General features: G+C 38.0%; 1 long non-coding RNA gene across 1 annotated transcript; it reads right to left on the bottom strand.

Moving 5' to 3' along the window:
• Nucleotides 1-6,554: 6,554 nt before the first annotated feature.
• Nucleotides 6,555-26,332, bottom strand: LOC102499886 (uncharacterized). Its single transcript, XR_334984.1, has 3 exons — nucleotides 26,140-26,332; nucleotides 17,895-17,998; nucleotides 6,555-7,090 (listed from the first exon to the last, which is right to left on the bottom strand). It is a non-coding gene; the product is annotated as an uncharacterized LOC102499886 (long non-coding RNA).
• Nucleotides 26,333-26,625: the final 293 nt, after the last annotated feature.

Raw genomic sequence — 26,625 nt, 5'->3', positions numbered from 1 at the left:
TGTACATCTTATTTTGAGAAACATTTTTCTGTTGAGATGTGACTAGCTTGATGAAGTGGGACTAATTTTGTAATTTGGGCATAAAAATGTTATCATCATGAAACTTAAAGTGAAATTTCAAGTGTGTGTGTGTGTGTGTGTGTTTGTGTGTGTTTGCTATAGGGCACGTGCGCTCGCCAGAAAGACAGAAAGACACAGAGAGACAGAAAGCGAGTAATCACCCCCCAGGGGGATGGTCACACTGCAATCCCTTCTCCTCTATTCTCCTCTTGGGATCTTGGGCATTCATGCACACGTGCCCAGCATGAATTTAAGCCACCAGGTCTGGGACTCAAACTGTGGTTGACTACATGGGAGTCCAGTGGCTTAGCCATTACGCTAAATGTTGGTTCCCTGTTTTTTTGTTTTTAATTTGCTACAGGGTATGTGCATTCATGAGAGAGAGAGAGAGAGAGAGAGAGAGAGAAAGAGAGAAAGAAAGACCTCCCTGGGGATTAGGGGATGGCTATGCTGTAATCCTTTTTCCTCCAGTTTCCTTGGGATTTAGAGTATGCATGCACATGTACCCAACATGTTTTCCAAGCCACTGGGTCTGGGACACGAACCACAAAGTTGGCCATATGAGATACAGCTGTCTTAACCACTATACCACTGGTTGGCTCCAAATTCCAAGTTTTAAACATGCACCATAAATTCTTGGTTAATTAATGTTTTATTACACAATTTTTACATGCATAAATTCCATGCCACAGAAAAATATAGATATAAATGAAAAAAATAGAATAAAATAAGAGAAACCTTTTAATCTCATCCTACCTCCTAAACACTCCATCCTAGAGATAAGCATTCAACAATTTAACGCTTGTTTTTAGCACCCTTATTTTATGTATCTACATATGTGTGCAACATAACACACACACACACATTCATGGTAGAGTTCATGTATCTGGAGTGTTTCAGGCTGACTAGGCTGGGGATTTGAACTGTGGTCATCATGTTGGATCTGGCTTTTCTTGATAAGCACATTACTATTGCCCCACAGAGTTAACTCGTAATCTTATGGTTTTATACTAATAGGTAATGTTTGTTTATGTTCTCTATATCACAGTTAGTCCCCTTAAATTTTGCTTAGTTAGATGGTTTTCCTAGACATGTGTTGCCATTAGAATTTAGTTCTAAACTTAAGATTTTGCTACTGATTTCAGGAAATTTAAAAATTTGGGAACCAGCAGTTAGCGTAATGGCTATGTCACTGGACTCCCACGTAGTCTACTGTGGTTCACGTCCTGGACCAGGTGGCTTAAAACTCACACTGTGCGCGTGTGCGTGCATGCCCAAGATCCCGAGAGGAGAATGGAGGAGAAGGGATTGCGGCGTGACCATCCTCCCTGGGGGGTGATTTCTCGCTTTCTGTCTCTATGTCTCTCTCTATCTGTCTGGTGAGTGCACACGCCCTACAGCAAAAAACCTCTCCAAAAAAAAAAATCATCTTTTTTTCTGTGTGTGTATGTGTGTTTGTTTTAGAGAGACATGCGCTATAAGACATGTGCACTTGCCAGAGAGACAGAGGAGATGAAATGACAGAAAGTGAGAAATTACCCTTGGGATGGGATGGCCAGGCCACAATCCCTTCTCCTCTATTCTTCTCTAGGGATTTTGGGCACACATGCACATGTGCCTGGTATGAGTTCCAAACCACCAGGTCCGGGGCCTAAACCAGAGTCAACCACCTGGGAGTCCAGTGCCTTAAACACTACATCACCTGCTGGCCCCCATCTTTTTGTTTTTATTCTTTTTATCAATAGCATTTAAAATTTTAACTTATATTTATAACACATTGACTATTTCTTGCAGTTTTGTGCCTCTTTAATTTGAAAAGTATACTTACACCTTTGTCTAGGTCACTGAAAAATATATTGGCCAAATTAGACTAAGAAATGTTACCCTGTTAGAGATTTACTTCTAAGTTGTGTTGTACCATTAATCAACAGATTAGTAAGTCACTATTGAAATAGTACCAAATTCAGGTAACATGAACCTGTGTCAACTGAGTTTTTTCTTAAAATGGGATTTTATGTTTTATGGGTTCTTGTTTGTGGGATAGTACAGAAAGAGTATTTTTTCTTCTGTATTTTTTCCTTCTTGAAACACAAAGAGAACACCTGTCACACCCAAAATAAAGTCACTTATATGATTTAACAAATTATGAAAAGTTTAGTCAGTTTCACATATCCTAACTTGTTGTTTTCTGAAGCGAAACGAGGAAAAAGACAAGTCAAAATGTGTTAAGCTTTTAGCTTATAAGGAATAGTTTAAAATTGGGAAAAGCAGACATATTCGGTAAAGCATCATATTTATGGGAAAGTAGTAATGTCTCAAAAACTTCTTGAACCACTGTAAAGGGCAATTTGACACCTACGTTTTGGAATGCTTTTTGTTTTCTTTGTTCTTTTTTGAAGGAGGGTTAATTTTGTTTTTATATAGCTTCTCCGCCTTAAGTTTTGCTGCCAACTGATTTATTTTGCAAGGGATAGATTATTATTATTATTTTTTGTATCAGTTTGGGTTCCTGGTTGAAAGCAACAGAATCAGACCCTGACTATGGAATTTATTGGAGAAATACTGGTGGAGAGGGGACTACTCACAAGAAAGGGGGACTAATGGTAAGTGGGGCATTAAAAGCTGTAAGTGCCTTAAATATTAGGGAGCTGTTCAGAGTCAGAACTAAGCAAAAGACCCACTGGTGCTACCACTACTGTAGTAGCCACAATGAGTCTCCAACTGTGCCTCTATCTTTGTGACCTCCCTTGGGATTCAATGTCTTGGGAGTTAGTCTCATATCAGTGATGTTGAGGTTATGGTGCCTGCTCCCTGGTTACAGTTTTTGAAGTGAGAAAAGAATTGTTTCTTTTTTTCATTCATAGTGGGGAGCAGATACTTGCTCTATTCATTTTCTAGGGGTACCCTAGCAAATTACCACAGACCAGGTAGTTCACACAACAGAAGTTAATTTTCTCACAGTTCTAGAGGCTAGAAGTCTGAGAATGAAGGTGTCAGCAGGTTTGGTTCCTTCTGAGGGATGTGAAAAAAGGATTCTTTCAGACTTCCTCTGCTTGCAGTTGACCCCCTTCTGTATGTGTCTTCACATGATCTTCCCTCTGCATGTGTCTGTGTCTACACTTCCCTTTTATGTGAGGACTCTGGTCATGTTCCATTATGGACTACCCTCATGACCTCATTTTCAATCAATTATCTCTTTAAAGATCCTATCTTGGGTCAGCAGTTGGAGAAGTGGTGAAGGTGCTGGACTCTGACATGACCAACATTGGTTTGAGTCCCAGACTCAGAGACTTTGACACTCAGTCCAGGAGTGTGTACATGCGTGCCCAAAATCCTGAGAGGAGAATGGAGCAGAAGCAATAATCATCCCATCCTGGGGGGGATTTCTCATTTTCTGTCTCTGGTGAATGCAGACACCCTGTAACAAAAATCTCTCTTTAAAAATAAATTCCTATCTCCAAATGGTTATATTTAGAGGTACTTGGGGTTAAAATGTCAACTTATGAATTTTGTGGAGCACACAGATCAGCTCATAGCTATGTCATTTCTTTTCCATTTTCTGTATATTGTTTGAGAGAGCTGATTTTCCTAGAACAGAACCAGGGCACTCTTACAAAAAGAAATGGATTCTGGGCAGCTAACAAAATGCTGTTATTCTACTTTTTTTCCCTTAATAATGACCATTATGGTAGTTAAATATATATTTTTAATTACAAAGAAATACTATGAACATTTTTCCATGAGGAAACTTGAAAATCTAAAATAATCCACACCCATATATCATATTTAATGTTGGTAAAGGTGCAAGAAAGTGAAAATGCTTTCTCTGCTGGTGGGAAGACAGGCTTTTATCCACCTTCCCATCCTTCCTCTTTTATGTACTGTTAAAGTGGAGTTGGACCACTTAAGTCTCTCTTCAAGAGAGAATTTGCCACTCAGCTATAAGGAGTGCAGTTAGCAGACCATTTCCTGCTGTTAATGCCTTCAGGACTCATCTAAGCTTTCAAGCCAAGGCCATATACTTCTTGGGCAGCCCCCAGCCAATAACAGAGCATAGCAGGGGCACTAGGTCTGGTCATTTCTGCCCAGCACTGGCCTTCTCTAATAGGCAATCCTTGCTTTAGAGTTTCTCTTTAGTTTGACTGACACTTGGTCAACTCTAGGTCAAGATCTGAACTTTGTCTTCCTCAATCCTGCCTCCTCCTGTTACATTTCACTGGTGTTATGCACTCACCAAATTTTGTACTCCTGACTTCAACTCTGCATCTGTATCACAGAGTGCCCAATACACACACACACACACACACACACACACTACATATATTTAACAATATTTTTCTTTGTTTTCCTACTCTTTATTTTTCAAGGTCTTTGCTTTTCTATTAAAAAAGTATTGATATAATATCATTGTAAAGCATTGATATAATATCATTTATTTCATCTTTAACCACTGTAGTCTTAATGAGGTTATGTAATTTTGTTGTACATTTTTTTGAAATCAGTTAAATTCCTGGGTTGTCAGGAACTTCATGACAAATTTTTGCATAGAAAAACATGTTGTGACTTTCCTGATGACCTAATATATTATTGGCATTTCACTTTCTTCAAATCTAATTAGGGATTACTTAATTTATTGACTCACTTAAACATCTAGGTAGAAACTAGGGTGAATATTGAGGGAAACAGGTAGGGAGATTTGGCCTTCTGAGTATTTCTAACGTGGAGTATAAAATGGAGTGATTATTGCTGACCATAGTTTATCCTGCAAACCTAGGAATGGAGGAAGGTCTATCAAGCAGAAAGAAAAAATAGAAAGGAGTGACTGGGGAAAACAGAGCTTGTTGCTCTAAGAAAGGGCTAAAAGACCATTTAGTCCATCTGGGTCAGGAAGGCAACACAGTCCTAGTTCTGTTTCTGAGGCTAGGCTGAATCCTTCACTTTGATTTAGGTGCAGTCCTTAAGAGCTCCTCCCACAAATTTCCTTGACTTTAGATATATGAATTGGTGTGCCATTATTTGCAGCTCAGTACATAAAGCATAACATAGTAGAGCATTCAGAAAATCTTAGTAAAATGCACATCTTGTTGAATCTTTTAAGTTAGTTTTTTAAAATGTTTATTTTTTTATTTCTTATTCTTTTATACATTCAATCACGTTATTTAGCTTAAGTTAGTCTTTTTACTCTTTCCTTTTCACAAAACTTTTTAATAATTGCCAGGGAGCATGTGCACTCACCAGAGAGACAGGAAACACATACAGAGAGAGAGAAGAGAGAGAAAGAGAGAGAGAGAGAGGGACAGAGAGAGAGAGAGTGAGAGAGAGAAACCACCCCTCCCCTCCAGTGGGACCTGGTGATGTTTCAATTCCTTCTTTTTTTCTGTTTTTGGAGAGATTTATGCTATAGAGCACATGTGCTCGCCAGAGAGACAGAGAGACAGAAAGCGAGAAATTACCCCCCCATCCCCCGGGGAGATGGCCATGCCGCAATCCCTTCTCCTCCATTCTCCTCTCGGGATCTTGGGCATGCATGCACACGTGCCCAGCGTGAGTTTAAGCCACTGGGTCCAGGACTGGAATCACAGCTGACTACATGGGAGTACAACGACATAGCCATTACACTAACTTCTGGTCCCTCAATTCCTTCTTTATTTCTCCATCCTGTTGGGATTTGGGGTGTGCATGCACATGTGCCTGAAAAAACAACTTCTGGAGCTGAGACTTGAACCATTACTGGCCTTCTGGGATCTAACTCACTTAACCATTAGACGGTGAGACCAAATCAGAATCATAGTGTACATAAAGGATTTCTACTTTTCTAGAATCTAGGTGCCAGTTACTCCCTGGTGGGGCAAGGTTTTAAATTCACCATAGGCCAGGGAAACTAGACACAATCAGCTTCCTTGTCTGAGCTATGCATCAGGATACAAGCCAGAAGAAAAATTGTCACCAGAGTTCGAGTTACTGAAAAGGAGAGTAGAGATCTTTTATTTGGACAAGGTCTTGAGGTCATCTAGAAACAAGAATTCTTCCATGTAGTCTGAAAACAGGCCATAATATTCCATGGAGAATAATGGAGGCAAAAATTCAAAGGGATTCAAACTGGTAGATCTGGACGAATCCTTTCTAAAAATGATGGCGATTCTGAGTAAACATGGCCTTGAGGATAAAAATGCTTGATTTGACCTCAGACGCCGTGAGAGTGACTTCTGTCCTAGGCAGCAATCCAGGATATCTTCCTTTCTCCGGCCAACCTTTTGCTGGATTTCCTTTTAACTGTGAGACATGCTTTGATTTGTGCCTTAATTTCCCAGGTGTTTCATAATTTTATGCCAATCCGGAACCTTCATGTTGATCCCTAGGGGCAGGTCTCATGTTGCATCTGGACCAGGGGATTAACTGGAAGTCCATGCTCTGACCATATGTCTCAGAGCAACCTTCCAAGTTCTCTGAGATGGTCCTTCTCCTCTCCATTAACAATTACTCTTTGTTAATCTTGTCATTCTCTGGAGCAGGCCACCATGGTCCTGAAACTTGGTCTCCTGAACATTTTGTTGTCATATGGACACGAGTATGTTCTGCTTTTCTGCCTTTTTTTTTTTTTGCTGTCATTTTTAATATTTCTAATGATTCCAGATTTCCTGTCTGATCCTGGAACCTGTGAGTGGAAAACCTATAGAGAATACAAGTAGTGGTGTTTTTCCATGTGTGAGCACAGACTGTATTTCATCTATTAATTCATGATGATGGTACACACAAGGACCAGAGGAATCTTCTTATCATCTTCAGACCCTTTTAACAGCTGACAAAACCCAGGTTTTATAAGTAGCAAGGAAGAGAAATTTTTCTATACACAGCCTGTGCAACTTATGCTAACAGGCCATGAGATTTCTGATGGAGTTCTCTCTCTCTCAGTTATCGTACTGATACTACAGTTAATGATGTCCTTGGAAATCGGTAGAAAAATGTGTACTCGACTAGGCTCTTAAGCGTAATGTTTAATTGCAAGCGAATCTTACTGCTTCTTGATTATCTGTGAATGAAAGAGAAAAAATACATGATTTAATTTTTTTAAAAAAGTAAATTATGCAGCACTGTGCAATGCCAATAGCTCATGCTAGCAATGGGAATTAGTGGTAGACACTGGGCTTTGCATTACAGTTACCTGGATTTCAGATTCTGAAGCTTCAAACTAGTAACAGTAATACTTACAAGGTTTTTTGCTGGAATTAATTGTGATAGTACTTATAATTTAAAAATATTTATATTTATAGTGTCACATCACAAATCCAAATATTTATAAAATATATAGCATAATATTCAGTGCTTCATAGAGACTCATTTGTTAAAATATATTTTTATTTCCATTTCTTTTATGCATTCAATCACATATGTCACTTAGCTTGCAAAGAGAAGCTCATTTTTTAAATAAAACCTTCTTGAGCATGTACTATATACAGACCTTGTGCTAGGTGTTGGAAAACAAAGGACAGCTAAGTCTAAGTTCTACATAAATAGTTTTAGTACCATATGGGAAGGGCCAATCGCAGAGAGAGGCACAAGGAAGTATTGAAACACAGAGGAGAGACAAGCCAGGAGAGGGAGTTGGAATCAGGGAAATCTCTGAAAATAGATTATGCTTGCACTAACGGTGAGTCAGAAAAAGAATGAATAACAATGCAATGCATACATTTTCAAGATAATTAGTATGTGTGAGGGCTTTTTCTTTAATTCACACTGAATCATCAACATTTTTCATGTTTTGGGTAGATTACTGGTGGTTCCAGCACTCAATTTGTTAATGGGAGGAGAGGGGGGACCATATTTATTGACCTTTATGGGTTTATAATTACATATTAAAATTCCTCTTATTGGCCTCTAAAAGATGGCCACTAAAAGAGTAAGAAAAAAATAAGACTAGAAAGACATTGTAAGTGGAAAGTATCAGGTGTTATGAAATTAGACTCTGAGAGTATAAACAAAAGAGAAAATTAAGGCAATAAATATTACTGGTGTATCCACATGTTTTAAATCTTAAAGCTGCCTAGCAACCAAGCCTCAGCTGGGCCCCACTCCCCACAGCTGCTCAGCCCTTCAAGGTCTGGAGTAGATGAGATAAGGGTTTATGGCTCAGGAGGGCCCTGGCTTTGAACAGCTTTGGGATCAGGATACTATGTCTTTCAATGTCTTGAGACATGCAAGACCCAGAAGACTCAAGGAAGAGCTTTGGAAGTCAGCGGTTTCATTGCTGGTTAAACAGATTTTTGTGGACTGTCTTGGCCCTTTACCATCACTTATAACATTTTGCTAATGGGTACATTTATTCTTTTTTTTTTTTTTTTTTTTGAGAGATTTTCACTGTAGGGCACATAAGTTCGCCAGACAGACAGAGAGAGACGTAGAGACAGAAAGCGAGAAATAACCCCCCATGGGGGATGGTCATGCCACAATCCCTTCTCCTCCCTTCTCCTCTCGGGATCTTGGGCAGGCACGCACACACGCCCGGCGTGAGTTTTAAGCCACCGGGTCCGGGTCACAAACCGCGGTCGACTACGTGGGAGTCCAGCGACATAGCCATTACGCTAACTGCTGGTTCCCAACGGTACATTTATTCTAACTACCAATATGGCGTTCAGAAAACAACACACCCATAGGATAGAATAACGTAACCACTTCTCTTTCAGGCCATGAGGTGAGTCTTTGGAAATCTGAAGCCTGTACTTAAAATGTGCAAGTTCCACTTAGTGGTTGTTTCTTCTTTTGTGCTCTCTTGCTAATGTAATTCTTGGGTGTAATATCTCTAATTCTAGAGAATTCTTTTAATGCATTTCCAATTAACAATGTGATTGAATAACAAATCAAGTAGCATTATGATATTAAGTATATAGGACATGTTATTGAGTAGGTTTATCGAACAGAGTTCTCAATTTTTAGATGTTCATACTGTATTATCTTTCCAAGAACAAACCAAAGGTTGGGTTAGGCCTCCAGGAAATCCAAACATCTGGATTTAAAAAAATGTTGGGAACAATCAATCATTCAGTTTTGTCAACATGATGCCAAAGACCTAGAGTGTTGGAAATGTTTCTAACCAGATGTTATAAATTCTGTGGACATATCTAGAATAAAAACTACAAATATAAACCAAGGAATAAAATGCATCATTAGTTTCCCATAAGTTCCTTGTATGCTCTATTGTTGAGTAGGAACAAGCAGAGAGTTCAGAGTTTGTGGAGGTAATAAAGATTTTTCTCCTTATAGTAATCTGTCAAACCATAATTAAAAAATGACTAACGATTATTTAGATAGTATATCGGGAACATAACAGGTGCTAGCAGAAAGCCACAGACGATCTTGGCTGACTCTGCAATATATACCACTGGATATTGCACAAGCTGAGACGTATTTTGTCTTTTATGCAAAAGAAATAGAATTTTTGGCACTATTCTAGTATAAGAAGACTGTTTTAAAAGTGTTTTTATTTATTTATTTTAAGGCAAAATTTACAGATTTTTTTAAATAGAGAATTTTACATTCATCTATGAAATGTTTCATCTAGTCCCTTTCACTTCCCATCTACTACTCACTCTCTACCAGACACTCCCTTCCCTTAGAGTCTTATATCTACACTTTTCCTCTCTTCTATTATATTATTGGGCCTTTCTATTTCTGCCATAGAGTCCAGAGATTTAGTACATTTTGAGTAGGATATACAGTGCATAGCTTTCAAAAGTCCAGCTCACCTTGCTTAACATAGTGTTTCACAAATAAACTTGTATTAATATTAATTATAATCACTAATAGCTACCTAAATTGAGCACTTACTAAGTGGCTGACAATATACTAAATAGATTTTCTGTGCTAATTCACTGAATGTTTACAAAATTTCAGTGAAGTGGGTGTCGTTGCTATCATTTTTTGTAGAAAAATGAGGCAGTTAGACATTCAATCATTTGCTCCAGATTTCACAATTTATAAGTGGCAGAATTGGGATTTGAAGCTAGAGTTTATTTATTTATTTATTTATTGAAGAGATTTTTGCTATCGGGTGCATGCGCTCTCCAGAGAGACAGAAAGAGACAGAGAGATAGATAGCAAGAAACCCCCTCCTAGGGGGGATGGCCATGCCACAATTCCTTTTTCTCCATTCTCCTCTCGGGATCTTGGGCATGCATGCACATGCGCCCGGTGTGAGTTGAAGCCACTGGGTCTGGGACTTGAACCACAGTTGACTACAGGGGAGTTCAGCGACATAACCATTACGTTAACTGCTGGTCCCGAAGCTAGAGTTATTAACACACTTAGAATGTCTTCCCTTCCAGCTTCTCTGCCCTGGAGATTTGAGATGAATATGAAATAGGCCAACAGGTCAATAAAAAAACAACTGGAAACAATGATAGTGATAATAATAACAGCCTATGGTGTAGGGACTTTTTATAATTTTTAATTAAAAAAATTCTGTTACAGTAATACATTGTACAGATGAAGAAGCTGCAATGTGGAGATAGTAGGGAAGGACTATCAACACAGAATCTTCTGTCATAGACCAAGGAGTGGTCCCCATCTGAAGTTAGATCACTAAATCACTAGATTCACTCCCTCTCTTTTGTTTCCGCAGTCTTTTAGGATTTCCTGTGACATAGCTACCTAAGGAATGTCCTAGGTCCCTCCTTTGATCATTCTTCTCAGTTCTCTTACAGGTACTTTTAAAAAATGATCCCATTCATGTATTAATATTTAGGAGTGTCTTATTCCATATTATCAGGGCTCTATTCTTGAGAACACAACTATAGTAGCCTTGGAGGAGCTAGTCTTGGATTTTCCATCATGGAGAAACTCACTGTTTAGTCCAGGGGAGTGTAGTTACTAATAGCCTCCAGCTATGAATGCCCCAGAATCTGCTTCAGTTTTAACATCTGAGGCCATGATTTTTCTGGGCAATGACCAGCCAATGACTGTGCATAGAGGAACTAGGACGTGGCCATGTTTGCCCAATATAGGATTGTTTCAGAGCTTTCTACTGGTTTGGCAGAGACCTTGTCAGATCTACACAATGTATCAATCTTCTTTCTGCCTTATCTTGCTTCCTTTCCCCTTTCACAAGTATTTCTGTCCTCTACCTCACCACTCATCACAGCCTGATAAACCACTTGCAGTCTCAACTCCACCTCAGTGTTCCTTTCCCAAATGACCCAGATAGCTAAATGAGCAATCTACCCAAGGTGGATGATGGATTGAATGGTGGTTGTGTGACTCCCTTTGGGAACGCATTACTCACTGACAGGAGGTTTCTGGTCACTGGGCACAGAGTGGGAAATGTAATGTAAATAAATTTAAATCTTGAGAAATAACAGGGAGAGAGAGAAAGAAACAGATCCAGAAAAAGAAAGGCAAGACTAAGCACAGGCAAGGGGGACTCCAATAAAAACTTCTAACAGCTATTTAGTCTATTTATCTTAGATCTGTTGTTTAGCCCTTAATTATTTACTCTTAGGCTGTAATATTAAATAATATTGTAACTCATAGGTTAAATATGTACAAAAATCAAATATTTATTAACAGCAGACCAATGTTGTCATTTTATTATTGCTACATAGTCGAATTTGAGTACTCACAAAGTACCTGGAGTAATACCTCACAAGCTCTCAAAAAATGTTTGTTGAATTAATAAAAGAAAAGTAAATGTTTAAAAAAATTCAAGACACTATACTTTTGAAACAGTGAAAAGAGTTCTAAGATGGCTAGTCGTGTCAGTTATCTATAAATGGAAATGTTTTAGGCTGAATAATAGGAATCAGGTTCATTTTATACACAAAGCTATTAGCTTATCGTAGGGAGCTAATATCCAACAGTATAGTTAATGTCTGAAAGCTCATATAAAAAGTGGGCTGAATTGCTCTCCTTTAAGACTTGCACTGGACTTCGACACAGAGAAGGAGAAACACGAGATTTCAGAGCAGCGCAAGATTGAGCAGAAAGCTGTGGATTCGCAAATTTTACCAAAATTCAAAGCTGTTCCTCAGCTCCAGGGCTACCTGAGATCCGTGTTGCCCTTACAAATGGAGTCTATCCTCACAAATTGGTGTTCTGGATTTTTTTTTTTTTGCCAAGAACCTAATTAAATAACTGATTAAAAAAAAAAAAAAAGACTTGCACTGGAACAGGCTTTTTATCAAAGGAAAAGTCAAGTCCCTGTTGCAGTTAAAGAACCAAGGGATGTCTTAGGAAAAGGGCTACCTTGAGCCAATGCAAATGCTCATAAAATCTAAGAAAAGAGCCAAAATTTTTTGAGCATGCAAGCTTCAAGTCTTTCAACTTCTTCCTTAAACCAGATTGCTTCCCAGAAGCTCTTTTTATTTAGAAATTCTGAATATGCCACTGCATTCTTTTAAAAAGTGTGTATAACATGGGTGGGTTGGAGGTTGTGGCAGATTGGAGCATGTCAAGAAAGCATTCTGGATTCTTAAGGAGGCAGTTATGGGTTTAAAACGATAGGAGGAATGGACTATGATTAGATCTCCTGGGAGACAGATGATGCTGGATTAGAAACACAGCTGTTACTAATGCCTCTTTTAAGTTTTAAGTGGTGTAGGAATCGTGTTTTCTGCTTTATAAAATTTTACATATAACCGTATTTTTATATTAATTTTTTGTGATATAATTTGTTAGTGATGCAGTAGAAGATATACCCCATCCTATTTAAGGCAGAATTTGAACAATATAAATTTGTTAAAAACCGGAACAAATTGTAATCAGAGGAGGAAAACATAAAATGATAGAGAGGAGAAAAAAATGATTGAGAGTAAAATAAAAGAGAACAAATATACCTTGCATTGTATCAGATTGCAGATAACTACAAAGTAATATTTCCTCTATAATTAAGTAAAATATCTTTATATTAATTTATCAATTATAATATGATTTTATCTTATGCAATTTGAATACCAGAGAAGACTTTTTTCTGTGAGGAAAAATGGAATGTTTCAATGGAAAAAAACCATTGGATTAAAAAATATATGAAAAGAATATGTGAGTCCTTTTGGGGAAAACAATTTCATGCCCAGCATTGAAACACCTAAATATATAAAGTAAATATTAATAGAAATGTTAGGAGAAATATACAGAAATACAATGATGACAGGAGTCTTTAATACTCCATTTTCAACAATGTAGATCATCCATACAGAAAATATGGAAACAGTATACTTGAATGACACTGTAGATCAAGTGACTCTAATAGATTTGAAATAAACTTTACATGAAATGGACCTAACAGACCTGGAGAGCATCCCATTCAACATTAGAAGAATATACATCATTCTCAGGCACACATAGAACATTCTCTGGGACAGACATATGCTGGATCACAAAACAAGTCTTAACAAATGAAAGAAGATTGATATCATATCAAACCTTTTTTTCCCCACTACATTGGTATGAAAATAGAAATCAATTGCAGGAAGAATCTTGGAATATTCTCAAAATGTGGAAATTAAATGACATTTCCCTGAATTGATCAATGGGTCAAAGAATAAAAGAGAATTTTAAAATACCTTGATGTAAACAAAAATAGAAACACAGTGGTACAAAAAGGTTCCAGTGATGAACACCTATTTATGTTGTTTGACAAGGGTACCAAGAACACACAATGGGGAAAGCACAATTTCTTCAAAAAATGGTATTAGGAAAGCTGTATATACACATGCAAAAGAATGAAATTGGGCTTTTATGTTATACCACTTAGAAAAATCAGCTCAAAATGAAATGAAGACTTAAATGAACCTAAAACTATAAAACTACTAGAAGAAAACAGAAGGAACAGCTTTTTGGCATTGGTATAGGTGATGATTTTTTAGATATGACTTCAAAACATAGGCAATAAAAGCAAAAGTAGGTAAGTGGAGTTACATTAGGGTAAAAAGTTTCTACACAGCAAAGGAAACAATCAAAAGAGTGAAGAGATGAGCTATAGCATAAGAGAAAATAGTTGCAAATCATACATTTGATAATGAGTTAATGTCCAAAATATACAAGAAATTCAACTCAATAGTGAAAGCCAAAAGAAAACACCAGAAAAATGAAATGAATAAACTGATTTAAAAATGGTCAAAGAAGCTGAGTAGACATTTCTCAAAAGAAATAATAAACAGGTTTATGAAAACATGATCAACATTACTAATCAGAGAAATGCAAATAAAATCCAAAGTGAAATATATCATACCCATTAGAATAGCTATTATTATTATTATTTATAGGTTTTTTTTTTTTTTTTTTTTTTTTTTTTTTTTATCTTTTTCTTTAAGATTTTTTTGCTATAGGGCATGTGTGTTCTCCAGAAAGACAGAGAGAGACAGAGAGACAGAAAGCGAGAAGTCACCCCCCATGGGGGATGGCCACGCTGCAATTCCTTCTCCTCTATTCTCCTCTCAGGATCTTGGGCACACATGCACACATGCACACGTGCCTGGCATGAGTTTAAGCCACCAGGTCCAAAACTCGAACTGCGGTTGACTACATGGAAGTCTAGTGACATAGCCATTACACTAACTGCTGGTCCCAGAATAACTATTATTTAAAAAGGCAAAAAGGAATAAATGTTGGTGAGGATATAAAAAAAAGAGAAACAGTGATGCACTGTTGGTGGGCATATAAACTAGTATAGCCATTATGGAGAATGGTAGGGAAGTTTTCTCAAAAAAACTCTGTAAATATAGCTATCACATGATCCAGCAATCTTACTTTTGAGTGTATATCCAAAATAAGTGATTAATGTATTGAAGCAGTATTTGCACTTCCATGCTCATTGTAGCCTTATTTATAACTGCAAAAATATGAAAACAAGTAACCAAGGGAGAAGGAATGGATAAAGAAACTGGAATATTATTCAGACTTAAAAAAGGAAGGAAATGCTACCATGTGTGACAACAGTAGTGAAACTGGAGGATATTACACTAAGTGAAATAAATCAGATGTAGAAAGATAAACACTGCATGATCTCATTTATATGTGAAATCTAAAAAAGTTTTTCATAACAGCAGAGTAGAATGGTGGTTACCAAAGTCTGGGACTTAAGGTAAATAGGGAGACATTGATCAAAGGGAACAAAGCTTCTGTTATGCAGATCAAGTAAGTTCTGGAGATCTAATGTATGACATTAGATTATAATTGAGAACACTGTACTGTATATTTGAAATTTACTAAGAGAGTAGGTATTAAGTGTCTTCACTCCTACTCACCTCACACAAATGGTGACTGGGATGTGATAAATGTGTTAATTAGCTTAATTGTGGTAATTGTTTCATAATGAACATCTATGAGAGCATGATGTCACACATCTTAAGTTTATACAATTTTTATTTGTAACTAATCTGGAAAAAGATGAAAATTATAAAGTATATGTGAAAAGTTACAAGGGAAGAGGTAGTCAATTATAGCAAATAATTCATTCCAGTATAATACAGCAAGATTGATTCAAAGGAAATTGATAAATAAAATAAATTTGTGTCCGAGACATCAATCTTTAAACACTACATTTTTCAAAGCAATGCGAACTAAATAATTTGTTACTGATGTTAGAACATTCAGGTATTTGGGGGGAAAATGCAGTTTTAAAATTATGCTTCTACCACATACTGGCTATAAATTATTCAGTAAATGTGCAGGGATGATATTGTTTACAACACATTTCCTGCCAACTTCTACTTTTCACTAAATGCTTAAAAAAATAAACAAACAAAAAAAACCCCAAAACTTGAGGCAGCTTCACAATGTAATCAGTAATAGAAGCAGATGGCACTTCTTTGACCCTTCATTTTAGCTTCTAGGCATTTGCAATCAGTTATATGTGAGATATGCAGACAGACAATATGCATTAAAATGAGACCCATCTTTTTCAGCTGTCAAAAAGTAGGCTGGTCATAAAATTTTAGAGTAAAGAACCTGGGAGATAATCCAGTCCAATTCTTATATTTTACAGGTGAGAAAGCTCTTGGTCAGAGGTAGTAAATTGACCAGCTCAAGGTCACATAGGAAGTAAATGGGACCAGAGCTCAGCCTCTTGACTTAGTGCTGGAGAATTCTTGCCCCTGCTTGCAGTATCAAAGCTATCTTTTCCATTTCAAGAGAATAGGGTATTTGTATATTATTTAAGATTATGTAACATTTTAAGCATTGTGAAAATTAGTGAGACTGGTAGAACTCTGGGATACCTTTTCACCCAATTCTGCCACAATTTAAGACATTGCCATATTTATGTCAGATTTTTTTTTAAAGAATCATGAGATAGTTTAAGTATTCTTTAGTAGATCAGAATCATTTCATTCAATTAAGAGTGAAATAATAGGACATTAGCTATGCACTCACTTGTCACTCTTTTTAAGTCAATTATAGAAATAGTCCTGACTCTGAAAATAATAATAATAACACAAATATTATTACCAATAATATGTAGCTGTCATTGCTCTGCTTTTTATAGGACAGTCATGTATTTACATATATTGTACTATTTTTTAAAAGGTCAGTTCAATAAGGTCTAAGAGCTCAATGCATTTTCTTCTAGATGGAACGATCTTTTGTCATTAGTCATTTTGGCTGAAATAGTAGTGTTTCATATAGGATTGTTTTTTTTCTCTGGTGAGCTCAAAGGCCTCTAATGGCCTAAATCAGGGGTCTCTACTCCCCAGGCCATGCAGCAGGAACTGCACCACACAGCAGGAAGTCAGCGCAGGTGAGCAAGGGAAGCTTCATTTGCATTTACAACTGTTCCCCTTTGCTCACATTACTGTGTGACTCTGTCTCCAGTCAGACCAGCAGCAACATTAGATTCTCATAGGAACCCCCAGGTGAAACCATCTAGTTGTTGGAAAATAAGCTCAAGGCTCTCACTGATAAATGTAATGCACTTGAATCATCCCTCTCCTATTATGGAAACATTGTCTTCCATAAAACCAGTCACTGGTGACAAAATGGTTGGGTACCACCAGCCAAAATGGTTTCTTAGCATGGAAGAAACCCAGATGTTTTATTTGGGAGGTGGACACCACTCTTTTCAGGCTCTATGAATTCACAGGCAGAATTGGCACTGGGTTTCAACCCCAGCTTGTTCCACGAGATAGCACTCGTATTTAGGGCCAACCCAAATCTTACTGCGGCAGCTCTAATGGTCAAAAAGAGATGACTCTCTAGTCTTGTGAGCTAATACACTCAAGACATGGCCAATGTAAAGTGAGGGATATTGTGAAAACATTTGCATTTGGCTTTGGATAGGTTTATTGAATCTATGTTTGAATATTGCTTATATCTGATGTTTTGGAAGTTCGCATCAAAGAGAATGAGGAAACCATGCTGTGAATGAAAGTTGCACTGAAGAGAAGCTGGGAACCTGTCCAGGTTTTTCTCCCAGAAATCAAACCTTCTTTGGAACAGATTCTAAATAGAAATGATCAAATTACAAAGCACATTCCTCCTGAGAATGAGATGACCTGCAAAGCTTAAGTGCCTTAGGTAGAATGAGTATGAAATGGGTTATAATACAAAAGTCTGATCTGTCTCCAACCACTTTTTTTAAAGAATCATTTATTTAATTTTATTTATTCTTATTATTTTTTAATTTGATGAGAGAGAGAGAGAAAGAGAAAGAGAGAGAGAGAGAAAGTGAGAAAACAAGCCACCACATCAGCTATGTGGGAGTTCAATGCCTTAACCATCACACCACCTGCTGGCCCCGCCTCCAGCTATTTCTACAGCATTTCCCTCCTTGACCAGAAATTTTTCTCATAGGTAAAAATAAAGATGGTGACTTCGTCATTCCTACCCACCAATTATCCCACTTCACTCACCTTACTCTTTCCACCTTTCCCAAGCAGACAGAGATCGTTGATATTTCAGAACATTTGTTCATGCCACTTATTTCTTGGCCTGGGAAGCTCTTCTTTTTTTCTACCTGAAAAACACCTACTATGGTTAAGTTTCAGAAATTATATGTCAGGGATATGAGTAGTCATAATAGGTACACATCTGGAGACATGAGTAAAAAAATACACATTTAGACTTAAAATTTGAGTAGAATATCAAAAGTCTATGCTTAGAAAAGTGCCTGGCCCATATTATATACTCAGGAAATATTAGTTGTATAAATGAAGTCAATAGTGTTGCATATGTTTGTGTATTGATTAATTTTGTGAACTTTGTCGTCTTTTATCAAGTTAGGCTTTTGTATGTAACTCCAGAAGCTCTTGAGATGCCATGCTCAGTGCCTTGCATGAAGTGAGACTTATCAACCTGTGGAATAGATTGTATATGTTACTGGGGGAGTGGTGTGCCTAAAATGAGCTCTAAGTGCTCATATACCAGACATATATTTCTTTACTCCTAGTGTGCCTATTTTACTCTTTAATTATTATTTTTTAGAGGTTTTATGCCTTAGGACATGTGCACTTGCCAGGGAGAGAGAGGAGAGAGAGGGAGAGGGAGAGAGAAAAAGAGAGAGGTATCACTCCCGGGGGGTGGGGGAGTGGCCATGCCACAATCCCTTCTCCTCTAATCTCCTCCTGGGATCTTGAACATATATGCACATGTACCCAGCATGAGTTTCAAGTCACTGGGTACAATACTCAAACCTTGCCTGGCCATGTGGGAGTCCAGCGACATAACCACTACACCATCTGCTGCCCTGTGCTCATTTGCTGTTGCCCTTGGTTTCTGTTTCTTGTCTTAGCATTCTACCTTCTGGCTAGAATTTGGAGCCTTCCCTAAGCCTTGACACACTTAACTGGTTCCTGGGTACAGCTGCTCGTGTCTTGTTTTCAGCAGGGTTTTGATTCTGACCCCTTTCTACCTAGCTTGTAGCCAAGGTCTCTGCCTTTCCAAACTGCCACTGGTAGTCATGATGCTCCTGCCCTCTCTGATAGGGATTGTGTCACAGTCAGTGGCCAAGGGCATAGGCCCTGGAGACAGATGGACCTGGGTTATATTTTATCGTTCTATATGTAAGTTTAGTTAAGGTTCTGACTTCTTTGTAATTTGGAGCTAACAGCAAATTGGGTACACAGAAGTCATAAATACCTCTTGGACTCCTAAGGATAAGAACACTAGTCCAGGGAACCAGCAATTAGCGTAATGGCTATGTCACTGGACTCCCATGTAGTCGACCACGGTTTGCGTCCCGGGCCTGGTGGCTTAAAACTCACACCGGGCGCGTGTGCGCGTGTGCCTAAGATCCCGAGGGGAGAATGGAGGAGAACGGATTGCAGCGTGTTCATCCCCTCTGGGGGGTGATTTTTCACTTTCTGTCTCTCTGTCTCTCTCTGTCTGTCTGGCGAGCGCACCCGCCCTATAGCGAAAACCTCTCCAAAAAAAAAAAAAAAAAAAAAGAACACTAGTCCAAAGCCAGTTGAGCACTGGCTATTAGAGTGGATATTGCCTAGCTGGATTCTGGTTTTTGACCTTAGGGGGTCAGGCCCACTGTGCAGTAAGCAGTTCTTGCAGTCTATCTTCTCTAATTTTCGGCTTTCCTCTAACTAAATTCTAGAAGGAAAAAATGGGAGGAGCGTGGAAGCATCTAGCTCTCTTAATTTTGCTCTGGTAAAACAAAAAGAGATGAGTTATTTTAGAATATTATAATTAAGTAGGCAGAATATAACCTGTCAATAATAACATCAAAACAATTCATAAGACAGAGTAGATCCTATTAGTTAATAAACTGACTAAATAAAAGTATGGCATGATAAGGAAAAATCTTGGCATAATTCATGTAATGGCGAGGAAGAGTTTATTTTCCAAGTGTTTCTAGGTATTACTCATAAATAGCATGAAATAAATATCCTTAGAAATGCATCAGGATTTTTTATCTATAAACTGTGACCCTTAAAATGATGTTCAAATTGTGGGAAAATTGCATTTGTGTTCAACATATTTCATCATCTTATTGCAGTGATATGATACACTGGGCATAGATTTTGGAGTCAGAAAGACATAGTTTTGAATTCTACTCTATTTACTTAATATCACTAAGGCTTAGTTTTAGTTTGATAAAATTGCTTTCATTTACTTTATATTTTTCAAGATTTCTGTATAGATTAAATATGGTAATGCAGGTCAAGTGCCCTGGGTCACGCCAGGATAGTTTCTATCTTTTCCTTTGTCTTCCAAACATATATAGAGGGCTTACTTAGCTTAAATAAATGTAGTGAGAACACACAACTTCTCATGTGAAAACTGTGCATTCATCTTTTCACACCAAAAATTTCAGTGTGAGCAAATATTCTAAAACAGAACTTGATGGTTCTTTGAGTATTTTTTTCTTTTGGCAGTGCAAATCATATTTCGTATAGGCAGAAGAACAGAAAAAGTGAAGTAACTGAATTCATTGACTTGGATAAATAGAAAAATTAGTGTTACTGAGCATGTGTTATTATGAGTAAAATTGTGATCATATACTATTCACTGCACAAATAATTGTTGGGGGGGGTACTCGTTAAAGTGCTGTTCTGGGTGCTGAGGACAAAACAGGTCAAGTCTCTGGTCTCATGGAACTTAAGTGCCAGTGAGGGGACACCAAAAAATAAATAGTTAGTGAAATATATCTTGCTATAGACAGTGATTGTGGTGGTAATACAATTATAGCAAATTAAGAGGGACAAATGTGCTGGGATAAGTGTAGAAATTCTATCTTATAGAGGGTGGCTGGAGAAGGACTATTTGATAAGGTGACATTTGAACAGGGATCCAAGTAGAGTGAAGGAGAGTTTGGACACACTACAGCTTAAGTGTTCCATGAAGAGGAACAGTAAGTTGCAGACTCTTGGGAAAGGAGACAACATTAACTGCTTCAAGAATATCAAGAAGTTGGAGTGACTGAATTGAAAATGAGAGCTTAAATGATGAGATTAAAAAGCTATGGAGATCTGGCATTCAACTTTGTGCCTGTGGTTAACAATTCTGTATTATGCACTTGAAACTTTAAGAGGGCAGGGAGATCTCAAGTTAAATGTTACCACAACAATAAAAATGCCTAAAATAAATAAGAGATTAGAGAAATGAGGTGTGAATGGGCTGCTGTTTTCAGCGGTGTTATTTGTAAATTTACAATGTGCTTTTTGGGATTTGTTGCCATCATAGAATGGCAGGAGGCTAAGATACTAAATGTATTTCAACAGCTGAGAAAGTCCTGCAGAAGAATTACCCTATATCTCACATAACTTTCAAATACGTGAAAGAGTACTTGTGTAGCATACAAATGTTCATATAAATGTGCAAGTTGTTCACTGCAGAATATGTGGAGGCACTATGGACACAGGGCTCCTGGGCATGGTGGCCCCATGGGATTGTGTTGTGCAAAATCTAAACAGTTATATAGCTGTAAGAGGCCTCCCTGTACACAGGTGCAAAACTGGTTATAGTTTTCTGAGTCTAGAACCTAAGTGTAATAAAAGAGAGAGAGAGAACAGGGGGAGGGAGAAGGGGAGAAGGAGAGAACCCTAAAAATGATCTTGATTCTGTGATCTACTAGCAGGGTTAGCCAGCCCTGAATCACAAGCACACACATGCTCACATGCTGCTTGGTGTATTTGGGAAGGTCTGTGGACATGAACCTGGAACCCTCGATGTGGGTTAACCTTGCAGAGTGTCACATTTATGCTGTGCTACCATCTAGCCCTACAAAGTATTTTTTTTTTAAAACACCAATCTATAGTCAGTGAATTAGAACTGTAGTTACAATGGAGATGAAAGAAAACGATTTTATGTCCTCAGAAACTTTACTAAGTGTTGTTTACTATTCAATTAGTCAGGGTCTAATCAGGAAACCATGTGATAATTTAAACAAGAAATGTTTAAAATAAAGTGAGGTTTTTTTTTTTTTTAATTTAGGTTTTTGCTATAGGGTGTGTGTGTGCTCACTGGAGAGAGGAGAGACAGAGGGAGGGAAAGTAAGAAATCACCCCTCCTCCCGGAATTTTGGGCACACACACATATGCATCTGACATGATTTTCAAGCTGCTGGGTCCAGGGCTCAAAGTGCAGTTGGCCGTGTAGGAGTCCAGTGTCTTCACCACCATCATTTTAAACTATAACATAGTTATGCTATGTTGGCCCTTAAAGTATCTTTAATTATAACATAGAATTAGAATAACAAGGAGTAGATAACTGAGAAGAGAATTCTAAAGAATATTTATGGCAGATATAAGGATCCACACCATTCCTTGGACTGAGATAGAAAGTACAGAGGAGGGGGCAGCCAGCTGAGAGCCAGAACTGGCTAAAGAGGGTGTGGCCATGATTCATTGAATGGTAAAAAGTTACTGTGGTTCTTCACTGGCAGAACTTGCTGGAAGTTCCCTCTTTGGAACTCTCCAGAATATCAGGTGCTGGGAATGCTATTATTAGGGAGTGTTTCTCTGAGGCATTCTGTTGTGAAATAGAGTGAGGGATGTCTTGGAGGAACAGTCAGCTGCTGTGTTCTTCTGATCCCTAATCATTGCAGTGGCTGGATGCTGGAGTTCTGTCATAGTGTAGGAGTCTGGGACTGCAGGAGCTGCAAGCCCTGTAGGAGTTGGGAGTTGAGTGTTGAAGAAACTACACACTGCAGGATCTGGATGCCAGATAAACAGTCATGCTGCAGGAGGATGGCACTGAAGAAGCTGCCCATGGTGGAAGACCTGTGCACTCTAAAAGCTAAGCATACTACAGGAGCCTGTGGACAGTAGCACACTGGAACCAGGGAGGAACTCCTTGACCTCCTGCACTCTCGACTAAAAAGGATTAACATCGTGGAATGGGAAAATATATAAAGGACCCAATTCCATTTTCACAGAGCAGGCAAGGAAGAACAGATTTAGAACCAAGAGGCGGTAATCTACTACTGGCACAACCATTTTGGAAAAACCATGTCAGTGATGACAATCCTTTTGTCTTAGTTGCCAATTTAATATATATTTATGTGTATCATATACATGTATGTGTACATGTACTTATTTTCATTGGTGGTTCTACAACCTTCTCACCACTTCATTGTGTTTTCTAGTGGGGTCATGGGTAAGTGTTTTGATCCTAAAACTTGTATTATATTATTATAACTGTTTCCTTTTCACTCCTCAGTCATCTTAATATTTTTTTTTTGAAATTACCTATTTAAGTAGGCTGTATTACATAGATTGAGGTGGAGTCTTTGTAAGACACTACAAGGTGTCTTAGAGAGATGGGAAGCCATTGGAGGTTTTGAGAAGAGGAATGACATGATGTGATTCATATTTTAAAATGATCATTGGGAAAGGGACAGGAGTGCAAACAGAAAGACCAGTCAATTAGCCGAGGTCCTGATGAGACACAGAAAGCACATTGAACTAGAATTTTAAAGGTAATTCATTGAAGGAGCTATTTAGAAAGGTACGAGCAGGTTTTAGGGAACTGATAAAAGATGTTACAAGGAATCATTACCAACCTGGGACATAAATCGGCAGGGAGAGGAATGTATTTTACTACAACCAAAAACTAATTGGAGCTAAATGGGAGAAACTGGCTTATATGTATCACAACCTCTTTCAAAATAGATTTGCCTAACATGGAAGAATAGATAATCTAATCTCATTTCCACTCACTTTAATATTGTTTGCAGATGTCTTCCAATGGCCAAACTCAACCAGATAGCAGAGGTGAATGATCCTGACCATAGGAATCAGACTCCTAAGACCAGAGTAGACAGAGGCCTGGAATGGATTTGGATGGGAAGCAAATGGAGAATATAGCCTTGGGTCTAAAAAAGAAATTGCTTCAAAATTCTTAGGCTGATTTGTTATTGCATATGAGATAACAATGGAGGTGATTTATTCCAGAAGGCAATTTAGAAAGTTGGTCTTTCTGTTCCCATATAGCTGTAAAGTGATACAACAGGCCAGGAAGACCTCTGATACGCTTCTTTTCCGACTCCTAGGATCTGTATTTTCCTTATTTCTCTTTATTACCCTAGAACTTTCATTGCAGTAATTTTAACTGGGATGGATAATATTGGGGATTTGTCTTTGTCTCAGTCTTCTTGCATCCTCTTCATCAAATGCATAACATTATTGGAACATGAAAATAAACTATTCAGAAGAAGAGATTCCTACCAAGTTATTCATGTATTTTAGCTATTGTTCCTAAGGGAATTAGTTTTGTTCTTAAACATCACTAATGTCTTCAGGTTTTTTAAGTCTTATCATTTAAATGTAGAATTAGACTTACTTTGTATTCTTGGCTATTCCTAGGGATAAAAGGGCCAGTGAACAGTAACCATGAAGAAAATAAATTAATTTTTACTCATACTGATCTAAACTCTTTTCATTGTTCAAAGATGAAAAAGACTATTTTGAGAGGCAGTGCATTCTGCTTTACAGAAGTTTTTTGGACATTAAGCTTGTAAGGAAGTTGTATGTGGATTTAAGTTTGGGATGAGTGGTTGTCCCTATTAGCTTTTAAAAATTTCTTTCAATACTGAAACTATGTAGTGCTCTGCAGTGGAAGATGTTAGAAATGATGGAAGCACCTCATTTAGCTTTGGCGTCTGCTACTGGATTCACCTGAAATTAAAAGGAGCAGAGACTGAGGGAAAGGAGAGAATGTTCAGAGGAAAAGGTTAGAATGAAGAAAAGCAAGAAAAAACCTCTTGTTTTATTGTGCATTTGGGGTTGGGTTTTTCTCATTTGAAATATAATTAAGTGATAAGACCAAGTTCTCTCATTAGGAATAGCTTTGGAGTTGGAGCCACCTGGCTTATCCGGTCAACGGGTTTGAGTGCTGGGAATGGATTTAGTCATCACATCTAACAATGAGGTTTGACTGTCATCTAACCTTGCCCATCCCAAGCTCTGACTGTCACCTGAAGTTCTACAGAGTATTTCCCTTCTTCTGGGACATTGCATTAGTTTCCAGTTGCTACTGGAACAGATTACCACAAATTTAGTGGCTTAAAACAACATAATCTCTTACAGTTCTGGAGTTCAGAATTGTGAAATGCTCTATCTAGTAAAATCAAGGTATAGGCAAGGTTATACTCTTTCTGGAAGCTCCAGTTGAGAATATATCTCCATGATTTATTCCAGCTTCTAAAGGTCCTCTACATTCTTTGTCTTGTGACTCCTTCCTCCATCTTCAAAGCCAGCAGTACAACATCTACAAAACTCTCTCTTATTTTGATTCTGTTGTCATATCTTCCTCTCTGACTCACAGTCCTGGCTTCTTTTTACAAGGACACTTGTGAATACACTGGGCCCACCTTGGTAATCCAGGATAACTTCCCTATCTTGAGGTCCTTAATTATCCCTCAAAGTCACCTTTGCTCTATAAGCTAACATATTCACAGATCTGTAGTCTAGGATGTGGACATCTTTGGGCGGGATCTTATTTGGCCTGTCACAGATGCTGATATCTAAAATCTATTATCAGATCAAGAGAAGGATTGAGGCCAGGAGTAGGAGCAGAAATCCTAAATTATTTTCTCATATCCCTGCTGACTATTCAGACCCATCATCATTTAAGACCAACCTCTACCAATAACCACGATATCATTTTAATAAAGTAGGTATCTGGGGAGTCATTAGAGCTATTCATAGAATATTTTGAGCTTTTCTTTTTAATACATGGAAGTATTGCCATATGACTTTCTATGACCAATGGAATGTGAGCAGAAATGGTAAATGTCACTTGTGGACTGATGTTTTAAGGACTGATGATTTGCTGCATTCTCCTGTTCATGCCAGAGCAAATATGGCAGACCAGAGATAAAATCTCTCTTGATTTGGGTCCTTGAGAGAGAATGTAGAGCACAGCCCCAGCTGAACCCCAGAGTACATACAGCCTGAATTAGAAATGAATTTTTTTAACCTATTCGAGATTTTGGGGTAGTCATTACTGCAGCATAACTTAACCTTCCCTATCTGATATAGGTACCCTCGGTAAAATTTAGATTAAGACATTCTCCCTATCTTTATCCTCCCCACCAGCAACACCACTTCCCAAAGTTTTATTCAAAAAGGCACTAGTTGGGATCCTAGAACAATCTGGGACCACTTAAATCCCAGTTTGGAGAATGCTGTTATGATTTCCACTCACCTTTCCAAAATTTGCAGACACAGCACAGATCAGGCTCTTCTGAAAGAAATACATTTATAGCTGTATCTTTTAAAGACCACACAACTGGGTCACTTAGTAGCCATTGCAAATTTCACTGAACATGAAAGAAACACTACTGTCTTCTTCCTCCCTGGGAAAAAATCTCTTCCACATCTTTCTGCATCTTCTGGTACCCCTGTTTCTCTGGCTATTGCTAGAATTTTAGCTCACCCTAAAGATCTCTGTGACCTCTTTCTCCTGACCCATTGTTACCACTCGCCTGGGTCAGAAATGGCTAGGATGTCTCTATGCAACTGACTCCTTTAATCTTCCTCATGTGCATTTCCACTGTCATTTACAAGCTCTTGACTAGTTCCCAAATAAGCACCTTCTTCTGAGACAGCCTGGATATGCTTCACATTGTTCCTTGGCCCCCATTCATCCATGACTGGGCAAGAGTACAGTCTGACGAGTAGTCATGGGAAT

The sequence above is a fragment of the Tupaia chinensis genome, unplaced genomic scaffold (genome assembly GCF_000334495.1).
Source record: "Tupaia chinensis unplaced genomic scaffold, TupChi_1.0 Scaffold000317_1, whole genome shotgun sequence".
In the NCBI taxonomy this organism is placed as follows: Eukaryota; Metazoa; Chordata; class Mammalia; order Scandentia; family Tupaiidae; genus Tupaia; species Tupaia belangeri.
This window is presented reverse-complemented; position numbering and strand designations above follow the sequence as displayed.